Source organism: Spermophilus citellus (assembly GCF_964194105.1).
Source record: "Spermophilus citellus genome assembly, chromosome: 1".
Lineage (NCBI taxonomy): Eukaryota > Metazoa > Chordata > Mammalia > Rodentia > Sciuridae > Spermophilus > Spermophilus citellus.
The window spans coordinates 3,416,087-3,436,574 of record NC_138182.1 but is presented as its reverse complement, the minus strand read 5'-3'; positions in this window follow the sequence as shown (position 1 = coordinate 3,436,574).

Sequence of the window (20,488 nt, the reverse complement as noted above, 5' to 3'; positions counted from 1 at the left end):
AATTGTTTGACCAGGACTTATTTATAAAACACAGAAGGTGGAGAGTGGTCCCCTGAAGACACAGGTGAAGATTTGGACAAACCTGAGCCTGAATATGCCCAAGTCATTTTGTGAAACCTACAAAAAGCGAGGTCAGATGTTTATCAGAGAAATTTGTCTTACTAAAAAAAGAACATTTTCTTGATCTGAGAAAACAGAAATCCAGAGGAGCTGTCTCCTCTCAGCAAAGATCTGTGGCCACAGCCTTGAGCAGCAGGCTTGCAGATTAATGAAGATACTAAAATACTTCACACCCTCCTGCCTGCAGGGATAATATTTTATTCATATCAGAGCGGAGTGAGCAGTAATTTACAGGAACTTTCATTAATAGGTACAACCAGGTGGTCGGGTGTCCTCTGTCCCCTCCAGGCTTCCTTCAGTTCAATGCCCAGGCCATGGTGATGGGTTCTGTCTCCCCAGGAAATACCCACCCAGAAAAACAAAGAAGAAAAGCAAGCAAGCTAGATAGGGGGTACCCCCCATAGCCCGTGCCCCTGTCTCACGCCCACTCCCTTCCCTGTGGGGTCTAAAAGGCCCCCCATGCTCCGCCGGCTTGCACTGGTCCTCATCCCTCCCGGGTCCCAGGAGAGCGTCTTCTCAGGGAGGACACAGGTCTCCACAGCAGCTTCACCTCTCTGAACACAGGGGATCTATCTTCCCCACAGGCTGGAAATACTTTCCAGTTGGCCCCAGTAAAAACTAGACGACATATCCACCATCATCCTTGTTCTCAAATGTCTGGTTTACTTAGGTCCAGAGCCTCCACGAACCCATCCACTGGGTTTACTCACTGGGTTGAGCACAACAAGCAAGACAATAGCAGATCAGCAGGCAAGGTATAAAATCAGTAGGGGGCTGGGCTGGGGCTCAGCGGTAGCGCACTTGCCTGGCATGTATGAGGCACTGGGTTCGATTCTCAGCACCACATATGAATAAATAAAAATAAATAAATAAAGGTCTATCAACAACTGATTTTAAAAAAAATCAGTAGAGCCTCTGGAATTGTAGACTTTTATGAACCACTAACATGTAGGCCGCACCCCAAATGTCTCTGGCACAAGAAGCAGCAGGCCATCTTCCCCTTAAAGGGTCGGACTCCGTGGGGGGTGAAGCCTGGCGTGTTATATGCAGGCCATGTGGCTTGCTTGCAGGTGTGCAGGAATCCTCCATGGCTGAGAAGTGACGGCCCACCCCAGGCACAGCTCCTGTGGGGTGCAGGCAGAGCAGGGAGGACAGGGACAGCAGCCCTGCTCTCCGCCGAGCTCCTGGTTGCACTCCCAAGAAAGAGAGCAAGGCCCATGTTCCCTCATGCAAACTCCACTGTTAACATGGTCCCTGAATCAGGGTGGTGGGGGCTTGGATTGCCTGAGGTCGCCTTCGCACTCACAGAGGCACCTCCGCAGTGGTGAATTGGTGCCATGGCTGTGCGCCCAGAGCAGCGATTTGAGAAAATCACCCATGGCAACGGTCAGGCGATGCGTCTTCTTTGACTGCCAAAATCTCGCTGCACAGTGGAGGGAGAGAGAATTCACCTGTGAAGCAACTGGGAACAGCAGCCACCGCACCCACACGCACCCCCGCTCTTCGCGGAGAAGCCCAACCAGGTCCCAGGACATAAGGTTGCCAGTCATAAGTGGGACATCCACAGGACCTTGCCTCCTGCTCTGCCCTGCCACACACCTGCTGCCCTGCGGTCTTAGAGGAGCCGTTTATCACACGGAGCCTCAGCCTCCCAGCTGCACAGTCAGCTCCTAGTCATGGGCCTTATGAGAATCTCCTGGCACACCAGGGCCCAGCGGACCACGCTTGTCATTGCTGTCACCCTCCAGGTTGCCGCACAGTTGGGAACCTCAGAACAAAGCTGCAAAGGACAGTAGTCAAGGTGTCGTGCCCCCCCCTTTAAAAAAAAGGTGTCCGCCCCCAACTCCACCTGGTACCAAGCACCCTTATATGCACCCCTGTGGAGGAGTCCTCTCCATCGGCACTCAGGAGGGACCTACAAGGCCGATCTGTGGAGCTGAAATTATCAGCCAAGACAGGAGGGAAATTTGGATCTCACCGTGCCCCTTGGAGACCCGTAAATAACCAAAGTTGAAGAAGACTCTGCAAGGAACAGAGTCAGAGCCATACAGACGAGAGCCGGGCAGCAGAAGGAGGCATGCCTATGGCCGGGCATCGGATGGCACTTGATGGGTACTTCCTAAATTAACTCCACCCCGTTTTCTAGGGGAGAACCTCAGTGTTCACGTGACTGGAGGCAGGGGTCATGGCCACTGGACAAGGGCAAGAATTGGAGATGAATGGGGGACAGAGTGGGTATCCTCAGTCAGGCTCCATCCCATCTGGGGCCAGACCCTCCTGAATCACTCTTACTTGGAGAGACGGGAGCAGGGATGAAGCCATTCCCCCTAATATCTAGCTCTCCTTTCTTTCTTTCGTGCATCTTATGTGCAAGTGAGGTGCTGGCTGCTATGGCAGATGTTTCTAATCCTGACAATGATCCTGAAATGTAGGTATTTTTGAACAAATTATCTGTGTAAATAAAAGGAGTTTCAGAGCGATCAGGTACTTGGTCCAGCTCATTCTGAAGCTAGACATGGAGATGGACGTGTCACTATGCAGAGAATGATGCCCACACCATCTTACTTGTCCCAGCTTCCTTCTTTTAGACACGGTTCTGGATTGGGGTGGGCAGGAGAGCTGTCAGTCACAAACTGTCACCTGCTCATTTTGAAGGTCCTCATGTGGCTCAGGCTGGAGAGTCAGATTATCCTAAGTACGTGAGTGACTAGCCCAGGGGTGAGTGTGTGACCTGCGTAGAACCAGTCGTATTTTGGAAAATGTGTATGGATGTTGGAAAATCTCTTTCTGAAGTTACTACCTCACCTCTGGAAGGGTACAAGTGGAGGGCTGCCAGGAGGTTACCGTTGACCATGTCCCCCCAAGGAAGGTCAGGGAGGGGCCAGGAGAGGAATTGATGGACTCCTGGTCATGTCATCGATGACATGGGGCCCAGGGCCTGGGTCAGGGGGTCTCAGGTGGAGCAAGAGCTGCCACTGCTCTGCGAGGCTTAGAGGTGAGGACAGGGATTCTGACTGAAGGAGCTCTAAAGGGAGCACAGGGGACACTCTGGGACAGCGGCAACAATGCTGGGCCCTGGAGGAAGATGGGAGGTGCAGGCAGGAGCTCCACACCTGCAGGCACACACTTGGACTGGCAATGCAAGGCCCGCTCCAGAGGACAGCCTGAGCATTCAGGGCCATCCGCAGGAGAGCCAGCAGGACACACGGGGAGGAAGGGGAAGGCCAGCTAGGGAGGAGACGCAGCAGAGGTTTTCATTTCAAGACCCAAGCCAGGGAAGAACCCAGGAATGTGCCCTCAAAGTCTCACTAGAATCTGCACTTTTTTCTAAAGGCCCTTGGGTACGTTGCGGGGATAGAGAGACCTCTGACCAGTGGGGAGTTGGGGGCAGAGGGACAGAAGACAGAGACTGGGCACTTACAGCAACTCTCCAAGACAGACTGGCAACGTCAGGGGATGGGGCTCCTTGCAGAGGCTGTGGCAGAGGAAATGCAACAGAGGGACAGATCCCGGAGTAGAGGGATCTTAACTGGCTTGAAGGGAAACTCTGGAGGTGTGTGGAGAGTCTTGCAGATATTCATAACATCCTTTTCTTCCTGGGAAGAAGTTTCTGGGATTTTTGTTTGTTTTCCTATGCTTTGTGCAGGGCTGGGTATCAAACCAGGCCCCGCACATCCTCAGCACGCTGAGGGTTTAGCTATGTCTGCAGATCCCCAGGGACTAGTCCTCCAAGGAGTCTGTGACCCAGGAAGACGTCCTTCCCCCTTTGGAACCCCTTGAGTGTCTCAGGGTGAGTCAGCTAATAGGAGTTAGTGTTCCTCAGGACAGCAAGAGGTGGAGGAACACAGTCTGATTCCCAAGCTGCTGGCTGCTGAGCAAGGAGCTTTCCTCTGGGACCTGCTGCTTGGGAGCCATTTCTAAGGAGGGAGGCCAGCACCTGCCTGTGCACATGCAGCCCAGTCACCGCAGGAAGCTGCAGGTGTGTACAGAGTGTGCACAGCCATTGTTCCAGCACAGGAGGAGGCAGTTCACTTCAGTCCAGGGAGGCTCCTGGGCCCTGATTCTTTCACATCTGACCTTGGAGGTCCTCTCTCAGCAGGGGCTGGCCTGGGCACCATGAGCAGTTGAATGCACTCTGCTTGTTACTGAAGCCTGGCCCCAGGACCCTGCCTGCATCCCAGTGGCTGGATTCAGCAGCCCGCCTGCATAAGCAATAGGCAAAAGGTGGGAAATGAACTTCTTGCAGGACCTTTGAACAAAGGAGCCCAGGCAGGGTCCCTGGGCCAGGCGACCCATAACAGGCTTAGGCCAGGATCTAGCCCCCCACCCAGAAAGTGAGCCACAGTCTTATAACAGTCAAGTACAGGACGGGTCTCCTGAGCAACAAAAGAGGACCCAGGCCACCAACTCCAAAGTGCGCCGGCAGCGGGAACAGACAGGAGAAGGGAGGAGAGGTGGCCCTCCCCCTCTCCTGACACTTGCAGGCAGGCCCCAAACAAAAATGGAGGCGCACGGCAAAGGGAAGGCTGGCTGCCAGTCAAGGCAATGTCGTGATGCACAGGGAGGAATGCCGCCCTGGGGGCGGATGAAAGGGCCTTTGAGCCCCTAGGAAGCTGCTCACACACAAAGGCAGACTGGGGCTCCAGACAGACCTCTGTGCCTTCCCAAGGCTTCCCAACCTGCATGCCCCTGACTGATGTGGTTTGGAAATTAACCTTGCTTTTCTTCCCACTGCTGTTTTACATATTAATTAAAGTGTTTTCCTCAGATCAGGAATGCCTGCGGCTGGCTCAGCTCTGCCAAGGCGTATTGCTCTCTGCTGCTTCCCCCCAGCCAGCCGTGTGCATGGTTCACCGATTAGAACTCCCGGCCTGCTCCAGACCCTCTCCACCTTTCCTGCCATCCTCCTGTGGACTGGGGAGGCGCCACAGAGAGGCCCCCAGCTCTCTGCTCCAGCCCCAGCCCCCACTTGCCAGCCCAGTTCTCGCTTTTCCCTTTTCCCAACAGTGCTGGGGAAAAGTGCGGACAACTCACATCGTAGGAATCCGTTGACCTGCTTCGTAGCACATGTTTTTGGGGAATTGTGGCAATTTGAAGACCACAAAAGACCTGAGCACTGGCACTTGCTCAGCAGCCACTCCAAGGTCTGATTCCATGTCGCAATTTAAACTTAGCATCTAGTTTTTAATAGCTGAAGATTAATAGCAGTGGGGTTGAGGATGTAACCAATATCCCAGGAACAACTTCCAGTTAGGACCACAAGAGTTCATGAACCTACGACCCAAGATAACGAGAAGTCACAAACGCTTTCTCAGATGTGGGGCACTTGAGGCCAAGATACTCCTATCAATTTTGAATTATAACTTGGGCCATATCCATGAGCTCCTTGGATTATTTTAAATCAACATGATTCTTTGTGATTATAGGGAACACGTTGTTCCCTATAAAACTTAGTGTAAAGTGCGTTAAACTATAAAATGCAGAATGTAAGGAGCTTGGTTCTGCAGGGAAGGCAAATCCACGTTATGTATCAAAGAGCTGAAAATTCTAAATCTTACATTCTCCAGTGTAAGTCCATTCAGTTGGTTTGTTGGAAGTAAAATGAGATGACCCCCTACATCTCCTTCCTCAGCATCTACTATACACCCCAGAGGAGTTGGTAACAGCCAGGACCCGCTGTAATGACAGTCTGGGAAGGGTGACCTCTGTGCCCCAGGTAAGCTTTCCGCCATTCTCGGTTTGTTCCTTGGAGTCCGTCTGAAGCACCCTCCTGCCTGTGGTCCTGTGTTCCTCGGGACGCCAGAAAACCCCCACTCTGCTCGTTTATGAAGGAGGAGACTTGCTGGGCCCCGTGACGGCACGTCCAGAGGCAGGGCCTGCCCCACTGCTGGAGGAGCCCAGGGCTCCCCAAGGGCTGTGGCCTCTCCCCTTGCTCCATCTTTCTGTGCGTCCTTCCCCAGCGTCAGTTGCCGCAGGCTGGTCCTGGGACTCGGGTGCTGGGACTCAGGTTGCTGAGAACTCCCTCTTAACCAGAGGGGGCCCCCTCCAGAAGACTTCCCAGGAAGACTGCGAGGCCCTGGTCCTGAGCCCCTGCACCCCCTGCCTGTGGCCACCAAGCAGCCTGAGGAGTAGCAGGAAGGGCCCTGAGCATGGGCGGGGTCGGCCTAGGCCTGCTTAGTGCAGGTCTGCAGGTCTGGGTGAGGCCGCTGTTCTGGGGGTGGGGAGGGGGAGACTTGTTGAGTTGAATTCACTGAGTTCCCTAGCAGAGGGGCCACTCCCTGAGGTTGTGAGACCGCATCACCAGAATAACTCGAGGGGCCGGGGAAAGATGGGGTGTCCGCCAGCACATCACCCCAGGCCTTCTGTACTGCAGAGGACATGGGATTCAGGTGCATCTGAGGCCTCTTCTAAATCCGAGATTAAGTATTTATTACATGTCTACTGTATTCGTAAACAGCAAACAAGGTCACCCTTACCATTCAGGTCACATTCTGGTCATAAAGAGACAATAATCAAGACAAGTAAGTCAAACACACAGCACTTTAAAAAGTGAAAAATACCCACAAACAAGATCAGAAACAAGTCCAGGGAGTGCTGAGGCGGTGGTTGGAGAGGTCTGTGGGAGGAGCTGCCATCTGAGCATGCCCCGAGCAGCCCCAAGTCAAGCAGTGGACCAGGGAGCTGGTGCCACAGCAGGGACAGGAAGGGACAGCGCCACAGAGGTGTGTGGGCAGGAGAAGAGCCCTGGGGCGATGGGTCCTCGGCTTGCTGAAGACCCTCAGAGCCAGCTGTGGGACAGGGCAGGCCCGTCTCTCCTGTTGGCTGGCTTGCAGTGCATCTACTTGTGACACCTAAGTAAAGTCTGGAACCTGTAAATAGTAGGAAAATCGAAACACCAGCTTCAGGGTGAAGGAGCCTGTGCATTTGCTGCTGAAGAACTAGGTGTGTCTGGGGCCAGGTTCTTCCCATGAGGCAGCTCGGCCGCAGGGAAAAGCTGGGCTCTGTGGCCCCGACGCAAGCTGTGACTCTGTTTCTGGTGACCTCTGCATGTGTTGAAGAGACGAAGTGCTTCTTGGGGGGTATTTAACACAATTCTAGGCACTCAAGTAGAGGGCTTCTGGTAACCCCAATACTGAGTGGCTAGGACTTCTGCAGATACAGCTCCGGTTTCTCTTGGGAATAGGTTCGTGGAATCCAAAGCAAAGAAAAGAGAGAAGGGGGGGATATCCTTGCCTGAGTTACCTGCGACCTTTTCTTTCAAGAACATAGTGTAGCAAGATTACCCAATAGTGCCCACAAATGCCATTTATCAAAATTCAGAGTCAGCTCCCTGCAAACTGCCTCATCACGCCGACCCACAACTCCACAAAGACTTGGTGTTGAAGACCCAAAGCCTTGCATCTTTGAGAGATCCAGTGTCCTTGGCACCAGAACCTTCACTGGGAAGCCACATGCCTCTGGACAGGAGCCCTGGGCCATCTGCTCCTTAGCAACCGCACTGAACCTCCGCAGCGCACTGCCGTGCAGTGTTCTCACATTTAAAACAGGCAGGTCCCCACGCAAAGCTTCCTTCCTCTCATCACCATGACTTATTATTACCCTCCAGTCAAGGTGCACGCAGACGTCCTCGGAGGACGTGCCCCTCAGTACAGGGAGGAAGAGGCATCCCAATTCTGCCACAGATGCCACCAGAAAAGGAAGTGCCCTGGGCAAGTCAAGTGTCCTAGCAGGCAGGGAGGGGACAGAGGAGGAGCCTGCAGGGAGGGAGAACCGAGAAAGAGGCTGCAGGGGTGGGAACTTCAGGAGCACAGGAGCCACCTCCACTGACCCACACTGGGTACCACCACCACCTCCCAGGGCCTGCAGAGGACTTGCAGGGAGCCCAGCTGCAAGGGCTGGACACTGGGGTGCAGCTGGGGCTGTGTTGAGTTAGAATCGGGGCCCAGGGAGTCTTCCCAAGTCCTGCAGCTGGTCCCAGGGAGCATCCAATGAGTATTCTGGTGATACCTGGAGGTGGGTTTAGCAGAAGGAACCCAGAGACAGGAGGCCAGACCAGCAGGGGCGTGACCCCAGGGAGGGGACTGAGCAATGAGTGAGACTCCACCCAGGGAATGGTGAGGGAGAGGTGGGCACGGGAGGGGTGGACTCAGGGAGACTTTTAAGAGGAAACAATGGCCAGAAGTCCAGGCAGCTGCCAAACAGGCACCCGCTCCAAGCTCCATCTGGGACTGGATTTCAGGGAAGACTCCGCCATCCACCTTTGATCCAGGCTGAGCTTGAGATGCAGTTTGGCCCACAGAGGCCATTGTCCTGCAGGAAAATTGCGAATTTGAGCAGAGATAAAGGCAAAAGCCAAAGAGGACATGAAAGAGACAGGCACAGGCCAGACCCGCTGAGAGGGCAGAGGAGGAGAGAGGGCATCCTGGAGGCCAGGAGGGGAGGCTGAGACCAGATCCGGAGCCCCGACTCCACCCCTTGTCTCCAGGTCTGGCATGGGTATCTGTGGGCTCTCAGTTTCCTTGTGTCTTAAATGAGAGTCGTGGTGAGGGACAGTGTGATGTGAAGGGTTTGCTTCAAGATCTGGCCCCCAGCGAGCACTGCGATGTGGTCCCCAGAGCCCCATCTTACCCCTGGGCATGGAACCCAGGGCCCTGGTGTGGCCGGGCCCACGCTCTCCCTCTGGGCTCCGCCTCCCGCTGTGGGGTTTTATTAAGTAGGAAGGTGGACGGCAGGCCACTGCAGAGGGGACAGGAGCTCCTAGTTTGTTTCCAGGAGGTTGTCAGCACAGCCACCCCCCGACTGGGGACAGGAAGGGGTGGAAGTCTTATTTCTTTGCTTCTATCCCTGAAACAAGCCCTTTGCCGTCCAGGTTGCAGCTGAGAGCTTCTCCTCCCTAAAGCTGCCCTGGACTCTCCACAACACAATCCGTGGCTCCATCTCCAGTGCTCCTCGGGGTCCCTGCTCTTCTTCTTAGGCCCAGGGACGCGGCCAGTCACCAGCCTCCTCACACACTGCTCCAGACAGGAATGAGGCCCGAGCCCCGCAGCAGGTCCAGCAGGGTGCTTGCTGCAGAGCCAGACCCTGGTGTGGAGGGAAGGCAGGGGTGAGGAGCAGGGAGACTGGGTGCTGCTTGGTGAACCCCATTCCTGGATGCAGGCCCCTGTGTAGGACCAAGAAGAGGCACCTGGGACCAAGCAGGGAGCTGTGCGGTTTGAAACTGGAGAGGGAGCACTTTCAGCTCCCAGTGAGTCCTCGAGTGTGGCCCAGTGCCGTTGGCTGGGCCGCGGGCTGGGCCGCTGGCTGGTACGGTCATCTGTCAGGCAGAAGGTAACTCAGCGCCTTCGGCAACGCACCTCCAGGGTTTCTTAGGTGGTCACTTAAGGCTTGTCACTTATCATAGAATCAACGAATTCTAGGGCAGCTCGTGCCTGATGTAAGGTGGGAGATGGGTGAGGATCTTCGTCCCAGTGGACTCAGTGCAGTCTGGACACCTTGAGAGGTGAGCCACGTGGGAGCAAACGAGGCCCAGAGGTGAAACGCGGGCTCACCCCCCGCAAGAGGACTTTCTCGGAGTCCTATTCTCCCCACCTTTCTTTTGCTCTGTCCACTGGGTTTTTGTAGGTGATGAAAGAATGAAGACGTGGTGGCATGAGATCGCCCAGTAGGGTTCCCTCCGCCCCTCCCCCAGCACTGTGGTTGCTGAGGTCTGTGAGATGACACAGGTGTCCTATCACACAGGGGCCGACTCCATGCACTTCCCACCTCCTTGGCCTCAGGAGTCCACCCCCGAATGCTGTTGAATCACCCGTCAGCTCTGGTTGACTTCGGCCCTGATTCCCCCAGGACAGCTCCTCCATGGTTTCCAGGTCCTCTCCTTCGATGGCTCTGCCTTCACGATGGCCCTGGTGACAGACAGTCCCATGCTTCTGTTTGCCACCTGTGCTTCCCTTGCCAGAAACCAGCGGAGGTGCCACCCCCAAGCACACCACGTGCGAGGCTGAGAAAGGCCACGGACCTCCGAGAGCACTGTTCGCAGAAGCCGGCGGAGACAGAGAAGCGCACAGGCCAGGCACTGCCCCCGGGGAGCCACAGCAGAGGAGCAGGACACGCGATGACCGAGATGCAGGGGCTGGTGCCGGTTTAGATTCCCCGCACTCACATCATAACGGGGGCGAGAACGACTCGGGCAGAGGCTCCTACCCTGGGCACTGAGTGCATCCACTCATATGTTAGTTGTATTTGAAGTTTCCGTGTTTGCACACACCTTCAGATCTCTATTTTTAATTCAAATGAACAGAGAAAGATGTGAGTCACCCAAGAGTGACTAGATAACTATGTCCTCCTCTCCCATTTTCAACTGTTCCCAGGGCTCCAAAGCACTGAAAGGTAAATTAAGGTATCAATGTACAGGTGTGTGGTAGAGGCAAGTGGCCGGGTTAGGCCCGGGTCCACTTGAAGGCCAAGCCAGTGGGCTGCTGCCTGCTGGGGACTAGGAGAGACCCTCGTGTCAGGCAACCCCACCAGGCGGTGATGGATGCCTCACGTCTGCCCATCTCAGGGTTCCCCACCAAGCATGGAAATCATCTGCCATGCAGAGTGACACTGGGTGGGAGGAGTCTGACTTAGTGCCACCTGCTAAGGAGCCTCCAGGTAACATGCAGAAAGGGGAAGGACGGCTCAGAGGGGCCCGGAGTGAAATGGGAGGCAGGAAAGGGAAGAAGCAAGGCCAGGACTCTCCGCTGACTTCTGGTGTTCCTCCCAGACAGAGGCACAGCTTGCCTGGACCTCTGTGACACGTGGGTGACTTGGGGGTGCCAGGGAGGAGGCAGGCATTCTCTGGAGCCTCCTCCTCCTGTTCCAGGATGATTGCTTTCATCAGAGGGTCGGGGCTGCATGTCCTGTGAAGGCACCGGAAGAGACTGGGCCCTCGGCACTGTGGCCTCAGAGGAGAGGTACTCAGAGCAGGGCTCAGTCCCCCAGAGCCACGTCTGCCCACACTTTCTCTCTTCCTTGGTCCTACCTCGTGTCTGCCACGTAGTCTCGGGAAGGATGAAGAAGGGGCACGACTCCCACTTCAAGCACCAGCTCCTCTTCCTGGGTGTGGCTCCCTTCTCTCTGCCTCCCACCCCCTGCGCTGGTCCCTGACCTCCACCCCTGGCCTCCTCTGGGCGCTTGACAAGTGCAGGCTCTCGCCTGTCCTGGACCTCTGGGGTCAGAACCTGCACTTTAACATGACCACAGGGAGATTCATGTGCGTGCTGACATTTGAAAGCACTGCTCTGTGCTACTAAACGACACCTCGCTGGGATTTTCCAAAGAAAAATCTGAAGAAAGTAGACAATGAGCCTCGCCACCCTCCAGTGATGGACTGTCCAAAGTGGTCCCAGGCATATGCCACAGCACCCAGGCAAAACCAGGCCACCACGGACTGCACCAGGGACCCAGCAGCTCCAACACCTGGGCGGTGCAGCGAGGCACCTGCTCCTTGAAAAGGCCTTAGAACCGACCCCCATGCACTTCTGCACGGACCCCATGGACATCTAGGGACCTCACTGCTTCGCCTGCTGGGGGTGGGGCACGTGAAGCTCGGGAAGCTCACTACACGCCTGACACCCCGGGCCTTGATCCTGGGCGCCAAGTTCACTTGCCAGGCCCTCCAGGCCCTCTCCATGCACCTGAGATGGAGAGGGGCAAGCTGTCCTCCTTTGCTGTCCCCAGCTTTGACTTTTATGTAGATGGCTCCAGTCAGCTGCTTGCATTTACCAGACACAAGAGAGAAGTTTGCAAATAAAAATTAGAAGTTTCTTTTCTAGAAAATGACACAGAAAACTATTTGAATACATTTGCAATACCTGTTTACATGTGCACTTTGGTGCAGATCAATAGTTAAAATTCTCACCTACGTGCTTGACTTCAAATGCAGAGGAAACCTAATTAAATTTTTTTTTAGAAAGCTGCTTAATGAAATGCTGGAACTACAGAATGAAAGAGGACGTGTGAAAACCCCTTTCCGGTGTGAACCTATTTTTAAACAATCAAATGGAGGCACCCGTCAGCCTTTGCAATATGCTAACCATCTGGCCCCTGCATCCTGTCTGAGTCACCAGATAAACAGCCACAGGTTGCCGGAGCACGCCGCCCGCCCGCACAGGCTGCTGCCGCCCCTGGCCCCAGGAGCAGATGTTCACCCCTGCCACACCTGGGTGCCTCCAGGTGATGGAGGGAAACTTCTAGTGGCCAGGGAGCAACATACCTCTGAGTCCTGGGCATGTGTGTGCAGGGAGGGTCAGGAGAAGGGAGCGGCCGCTCTCCTGAGCTGAGCGCTCTCCCTCCTATGCCAAAGGAGGTAGAAGCACTGAAAAGCACTCTGCATCTGCTTCCTGCTGTCTTCAAAGAGCCTTCCCCGGTGGCAGGAGGAGGTTCCAAGCGGGAGCACTGTCAGGAGGCGGGAGGCCCTGGAGGCCCAGGGGCACTATCTATCTCGGGGCAGACTGGACTGCACAGGGAGCCCAGCTTCAGCTTCACACAGCACGGCGGGGGTTCTGGATCCCTGAAAGGAGAACTCACTTCTAACAACCGCAGGGGAAAGTGATAAGAGGGGACACACAGCTCCCAGCCACCGGACCTGCCTCAGCCTTGCTGTGAACAGCCTGGCCCGGCAGTGGCCGCTGCCCTCGGGGGTTGTGTGGAGCTGGGAAACTTGCCGGCCACCTGACCTCTGGTCCTTGTTTCAGGAGGACAGACGGGGGCAGGAGGGGGGTGGAGGGAGGGGCAGACTCAACCCAGGCTCCTCGGAGCTCGGAGCTCGCAGCATCTCCCGCCAGGCTCCTGAGAGCCCTCGGAGGGTGAGGTGAACTCCAAGGGTCAAGGAGGAAGCCATGGGGCTGGGGCCCTGTGGGGCAGCAGCAGTGCCAGGCCGGGGGCCCAGCGGTCCTGCTGTGGGATAAACCCTCGGGGAAGCCTACTCAGGGGCTGGGGGGTCTCCACCAGTGGCAGCTGATGGATAGCTGGGAGCTCTTGGCAGGAGGTTCCTGTCCCGTGAGGTCAAGGCTTTAGGCTTCTGGGGGAGGGCACTGGGTGCTCCTCCTGACAGCAGGCCTCCCGTGGTGTCCAGGTGTGCGAGGGTGAGCAGGGGCAGGCCAGCCGGTCCTCTCACCTCCTTACAGCCTGCAGGAAGCTGCTCACCCTCCCAAGCCGTCCCTGGAACAGGAGGGCTCCCCGCTCCCCGGTGCTCATGGCAGACAGGCTGAGGGGCCTCCTCGCTGGTGAGCGGGATGACCACCTCTCCTAGGAATGCAGCCAAGGCCCATCATGCGGCGCGTGGGAAGCCAGGGGCGTGCCTTTGGGTTTTCACTTTCTTTGGGCAGCAGGGATCTTTTTGGAGATGTGGCAGGGGATGGCAAGATGGCAGCAGAACTGGCAGCAGAACCCACGCGGGCCCATCAGCACCCAGGGCAGCTGGCGTGGCCCAGCTCATTCCAGCCCCACGCAGTCCCCCTGCAGCAGGAGCCACGCGCCTGGCCTGAGGACAGCGGGTCAGCAGCCTGCCCTCCTGGACTCCACACCTCTGCGTGGCCACGTGGGTGGAGACCACGCCACTCAGGGCTGTCTCGGCAGCCCTCTGGGTCACTCTGGGGAAGGAGCCCTTTGTGGACCAGCAGAACCCAGGGCGCTCCCCGGAGAAGGCCGGCCCTGCACCTGCAGCTCTCCCAGCACAGCGGGCGCCCCGCAGGCCCCCGCTAGGAGGACACTGCCCGCCCAGTGTCCAGTCCACCGAGTCCTGTGCTTGGTCAGAACAGACCACACCCCGGGAGAGTAAGTCTCCCAGTGTCACACTGGACCCCTCCCTCCTCTTCTCCAGCCCACCTGTGCACTGGGAAGTTGAGGTTTCTCCATTATCCACCCAAATGGCAAAACTGTGATAGATTATTCTATAATTGGCTCTCGTTTAAACATGGAAGTTCTAAATAGAGAACTGTAAAAAGTAGAATGGCAGAGCAGAAAATGGGTCATGGGCCTCTTCCTCTGGCTTTCAATTTCTCAAGCATGCTCCTGCCCCAGGGCCTTTGCACTTTCTGGTCCATAGGCCTTCAACGGAGATCTTCCTCACGTACCCACACTGTGGGCCTCTCAGGGTCCTGGCCCAGCATTCTCTCCCAGAGAAGCCTTGGCTGGCCACCTTATCTATATAAAACAGTGCTCCCTCTGCCCGCTTTGTCTTCGTTTGTCTGCATCTTACCTGGGTGTAGGCACCTGGGCTCCTCCCACTGCTTCTCCAGAGCCTGGAGGTGGGGGAAGCATACTGTCCACCCTGTTGAAGCCTCTCAGACCAGGTGCACCCACCTTGCCTTCCCACAACCTGGGGGCCACCTTCCCAGCTGGGTGCTGGGTGCTGGGTGCTAGGAGCTGGGTGCTGGGTGCTGGGTGCTGGCCCTTTCCCTTGCTGAGAGAGTTTCCCTCAAGGCCTCAGGTTTCCTGCCCCCACGTCCCCACCTGGCAGCTGAGTGTGGGGCCAGAGCTGATCGCATCCCACCAGTGTGAGGTTCAGGTGTGACCTGGGGGTGTGGAGGTGTCCCACGGCACAAGGTCAAACCATCTTAGAGGGAGAACCTCCAGCCCGTCTCTGTCAGCACCGCAGGGGCCACGGAAGCTGTGGGTCCAGCCCTGGTTCCGCTCTGCTCGGAGCGTCCAGCGCAGGTGCCAGGCACCTGGCCTTCAGCTGAGTCCCGGCTCGGGCCAGAGTCACGCTACTTCAAACACCTCGAGAGGCTTTTCAACAAAGGACACGTAGGTTCAAAAATCAGATCAATGGTCAAGTCTCTTCAGAAGCAGCAGCTGTTTCTGAAGTCAGATGGGGAAACGTCACGCAGAGCTGCTGTGTTCCACCCACTGCCATCTCCCCAGCCTTCTCTGCATTTGGGGGCACAGTGCTTCAAGTTCAAAGCTGGCTTCCAGCTCCTCTTGAAGTTTTTACAGGTTACAGTCCAGCCTACGGGACTCACTCAGAAGGCTCATTTATGAAATATGACTCAGCACTGGTTTGGTTTGGTTTTGATACTTTCCCCATTCATCTTTTTGTTAAGGTAAATGTGATGGCTGGAGCAGCAAGAGCCATATTGGACTTTGAAGACAGAAAGATGTGCACTTATGGTGGCAAAGTGGAACTAGGGGCTCAGAAGCCCAATACAAACCCGTGGAGTTTAGGAGGCCCGAATTACGTAGAGATTATCCACCATGTTTAAGTCATCATTTTTTGACCTTTCAGATATATGTAGTTCAATGCAATTCCCATTTGGGTAAGTACTGGTGGATTAGTAGGATTCGATATTTGGCCACTTACTACAATTCGGAGACTGGAAGCCCCTGTGTGATGGTGAACCTTTACCACTAAGCCCAGCATCACATCATAGGGTCAACGTCAGGCTGGCGTAACTGCCATTGTTCAAAGTGACCACAGGCCTCAGACTCGGGGGCTCTGGTCACACACAAGACCCATGCACTTATCCAACTAGACAAGGACATTTGCTGGGGGCCCACTATGTGTCACAGGCTGCACCAGTCTCCCAGCACACAGTGGGAGGGGCCTGCCACCTCCCCTGGGAGAGCTCGGCCCCCTGGCCCCGCTGTGCACTCCTGCTCAGCCCGGCGGCACGTGGCCGGTGTGAGGGCGAGGGCCACCGCACAGCTGCCTGGAGCCGTGGTGGTGCAGGTCGCCTGCCACCTTGCAGTGGGGACCTCCGTGCTGAGAGCAGGGACACAGGAGACACAGAGGCTGGGAAGGTGAGCCTGGTGGCTATGTAGGCGCCACACCCTGCGGCCGCCCACCAGTGTTTCCTGTGGCCTCTCCTGACTGGAAGGACCTTCCCACCTGCTTGGGACCAACCTTGGCCAGTGAAAACTGGGGCGACACGGCTCACTTCCAAGTGGTGTTTGCCATGATTCCGCTACTGAGGGCCTCCCTCTGCCTGGCCCCGAGCCAGACCCTGCCCCACAACCTGTGATGAGTGGAGCCGCCGCTCGCTAGTCCCATCCCAACGGGTCCAGGCACTGGTGTCTGTCTCTGGGTGGAGAAGGGGTGGTACGCTCTGGGGCAGGGCAGACTCACAGAAGGACTTTCATGCAAAGCACAATCATGAAGAGACTTGAATTTGGTGACAGTTCAGTGAGAGTTGGGGAGGGCAGGTAAGGGACAGATGGCATGGGGCACCTGTGGACAGACAAGATGAACTCTGCAGAGGTGACTTGAACGTAGAACCCGTTCATGAAAACTCCCTGATTCAGTAACCTAAGAGCTCGAAATGGAGTTAGTAAAGCAAACTCAGAATAAGACGGTCCTCGAGGCAACAGACCGAGGACCAAACAGACAGGGCACCAACAGGTACAGAGTCATGAGAGCTTCAGCAAGGAACAGATCAGACGGGGACTGCAAGCTGTCCCACAGGGACCCGCAGAGGCCAGGACACAGCCACCAGGAAAGGTCGGCTGGCTCCAAAGCAGAGAGCCCAATTCACCCAGGTCAGCTGCCCCCACTTCCTGGGCAGCAGGGAAGAGCCACACCCCAGGGGCGGAGTTCAGGGCGCCAGGAGGATGGCAAGATGCTGGACAGAGAGGGGGCCGCTCGGGCGAAGGCAGGACTCGCAGGCTCTGCGCAGAGGAGAAGGCCCCCTGAGACCAGGTGTTTCTAGCAGCGAGGCCCCATGTGAGAAGGCAGGGGACTGGCCACCAAACCCTCAGGTATGAGTCTGTGACCCGAGGAGCCGGCCATCCCCTGGCAGGGGAACAACACATCCAAGGGAGACCCAGAACAGCCTGAGGATTTGTTTATAGTGAACCTGTGACTGGAAGTCAGCTTGCCGGCAGGACCAGCAGCGGGACTGAATTGATAGGAGCGTAGGAGGACTCGGGGCCATCCGGGGTCTGCGCAGGGCCAACAGGGCTTTCTGTTACCCTGACGGCAAACAGGTCTTGACGGCAACCGTGAGTGGGGGAAGGCAGGGGAGAAGGAATGAGGACACAGGTCCCCCTGCTTTCAAGTGAGAAGCGCGAGGGCCGCGCGGGGTTGAGTGTTATGTCTAAAGTGCCTCCGACGTCCAGCACCCGCACGGGCTTCTCTCGAGGGATCTTGGAGGCAACGACGTCACTGGGTAAAGAACGTGGTTGAGGTTCGGCTTTTGGTGTCAGTGTGTGCTCCCCTCTGTGCACAGGTGCTGTGGGGGACACGGATGACACCGCCATGACTGTCTGCCTCTGAGCTCCAGTGCTTTGGTCCCCTCACCCCAGAGAACCAAGCAGGGCTGGACCAGGCTTGGTCAGCTATAGGTTGTGCCCTGCCTGGGTCCAGCAGAGCCGTCCATGTGAGCAGAGGGCCCCAGCCTGCCTCCACCCAGGGTGAGATGCCGAGGCCCGTGGGACAGTGGCCGAGCCCAGGGCCTGCCTAACACTCCCAGTGCCCAAAGCAGGCTGCTCCCAAGCCCCACGGAAGCCCCTGAAGCCGTCCAAGCCGGTATTTCAGCACCCTCCTCGTTACAAAATGATTCCTCCTGGAAGCCGGACATGTCTTCTCTCTGCCATGTACCCGTTTTCTGGCCCAGTTCTGTCTTGAGGTCACCTGATGCATTTCCCATCAGTCCCTCAGTGGCTCCCACTCCTCACCTCCAAGGCCCAAGCTCCAGCCCTCCAACCTCACCTTCCTGGCACAGCTCCCGGGTTGCTCAGGACTCAACAACCAGAGCAAACCCCCTGGAAGATCTGGGCTGGGCTTAGGTCAGGGTCCCCCAGGAGTAGCCGTGCACAGGGGCCGGTGGCCGGCCATGGCCCATGATGCTCCTCCAGCCTCCCGCTGGCTGGCGCTCTGTGACGAATCCCCCATCACAGACCCACCTGGGCTCCGGGGCCTGCTCGCCGTGGGCGGGGGACGCACTTGGAGGTGAGATCTCCCGAGCAGGAGTGTCCCCTCTTCCGGGGGAGCTGGCAGCCATGTGCCTGCTCCTTGGTCCCTTTTGGACACCCACCTCCACACCCTTCTCTTCTCAGGAAGCTGACTCTGCCAGCCCCAGAGCCTCTCCTCAGCTCAGCATCAGCCCTTCCTCCCGTCCCCTCCCGAGAGGACGCCTGGGCCCGGTGCTGGCCACAGGAAGCTGCTGTGGTCCCGGGGTTCTTCCCATCTCTCCCCAGAGGTCCCCAAGGAGGTGCTGTCCTGACTGGGTAGGATCGGGGCAGGACCTGCCCTTCAGAGCTGCCACTACCCTCTACACACACAGGGTGACTCCAACAGGAAAGCCCAGGCCCGTGGACGGCTGAGGAGAGGAAAAGGGCCGGCAGGGAGGCCAGCCATCCGGCTGCCAGGTGTCCAGCCTGGACAGCGTTGACATGAGAGGAGAAACCCCCTCGCTTTCCGTGGTTGGCAAAGGGTGGCCCCAGACCAGCAGCATCAGCATCTGGGGTTCTCAGAGACTAGATTTGGGCCCAGCCCTTGACCAGTGGAGAAGTCCAGCCCCCGAGCCCAGCCCTGGGTCTCCACAGCCGCCAGCGATGCTGACCACCACCACCAAGCCCCCAGCTGCTGTGAGAGCTGCTGTCCCCCAGTCCACAGACCGGACGTCCTGCCCAAGTGAGGACACAGGAGGTGGGCTTCGCCAGGTGGCTGGGTCCCAGGGTGGAGCCCTCACGAGTGGACCCCCAGAGAGCTACAGGGTCATCAGAACCCAGCAAAGGCACTCACCCCACCAACCAGGAGGCAGACCCCAGACCCACCCACCAACCAGGACGCAGACCCCAGACCCACCCACCAACCAGGACGCAGACCCCAGACCCACCCACCAACCAGGAGGCAGACCCCAGACCCACCCACCAACCAGGAGGCAGACCCCAGACCCACCCACCAACCAGGACGCAGACCCCAGACCCACCCACCAACCAGGACGCAGACCCCAGACCCACCCACCAACCAGGAGGCAGACCCCAGACCCACCCACCAACCAGGACGCAGACCCCAGACCCACCCACCAACCAGAACGCAGACCCCAGACCCACCCACCAACCAGGAGGCAGACCCCAGACCCACCCACCAACCAGGAGGCAGACCCCAGACCCACCCACCAACCAGGACGCAGACCCCAGACCCACCCACCAACCAGGACGCAGACCCCAGACCCACCCACCAACCAGGAGGCAGACCCCAGACCCACCCACCAACCAGGACGCAGACCCCAGACCCACCCACCAACCAGGACGCAGACCCCAGACCCACCCACCAACCAGGAGGCAGACCCCAGACCCATGGAGCCTTGTGATTGATCACAAGCCAAACATTCTATGCTTTTTATTATAACAGCCCAAACCCCTCTAAGAGCCACTGAATTGGGTTTGCAGCCGAATGCACCATGACACAGCTACTTGGTCGCATTCTGTGTATCTTTCTAGGAAAAAGCCCATTCGTGCGATGCTTTGGTTTATGTCAGCATTGCCCCCAAACAGCGTGACAAGGCTGTGGAGATCCTGCCCTGTGGCATCTGCCCTGGAGACACCCCCAGCCCGGGGCAGGCTGGGAAGGGGCTGGGCAGCTTTCTGAGGGTGCAGGTAAGTCTGGTAAACAGTTGGAGCTTTCTGAGTTCCTGGGTGAAAGGAGGGCATTTCAAAATGGAGAAGAAAACTTGTGGTGTACAGGGAAGGCCCGCGGCAGTTCCCAAGGGGCATCACCGCCCCCCTCTGCGCGCCCACTGGTGGGACCCAAAGGCTGCCATGAGGGACGCGGAGCACACTCTGTGGGTGCAGGCACACATCCCTGATGGGCCAGCCGGCCGGTGGCATGGCATGAGGGACCAGCCGCTATCCTGGTGCAGGTCAGGCTCGGACACCTGCAGCTACAGAACCGGCTGTGTATCTGCCCCACGGAGGTCAGGATCAAGCTCCTCCAAAATCAGCCCCAAGGGAGCTCTGTCTGGCACCTCCTGGGCTTTCCTGTGGAACTCCAGAGTAACCCGAGTCCTTCAAGACCTCTGGACTCTGGAGGGAACTCCACCTGCACAAGTACCTGAGCTGGGCTCCCGCTGACCGCCCACCTGGCAGGGCTGGCTTCACTCAGCACCACGACAGGGACTGACTCATGTGAGCCTCCTGCAGCGCACACCACCTGCTCCAGTGACTGACAGGCTCCTCGGAACACTCCACTGAGGCAGGGACAGGCACACGGGCTAGAGTGACCCATCCACAAGCTCCCCCACACCAGTGTGCACCAATCCTGCCCACCTTCCAGAATGCTCTGATTTTGTGTTTTCAAGGGAGAAGCACACACGTCATGTGACCATGATTTTAGGGCAAAGTGATTTCTAACAAGGAGGCTGGACTGTGTTTGGTAAGAGTCAGCTGC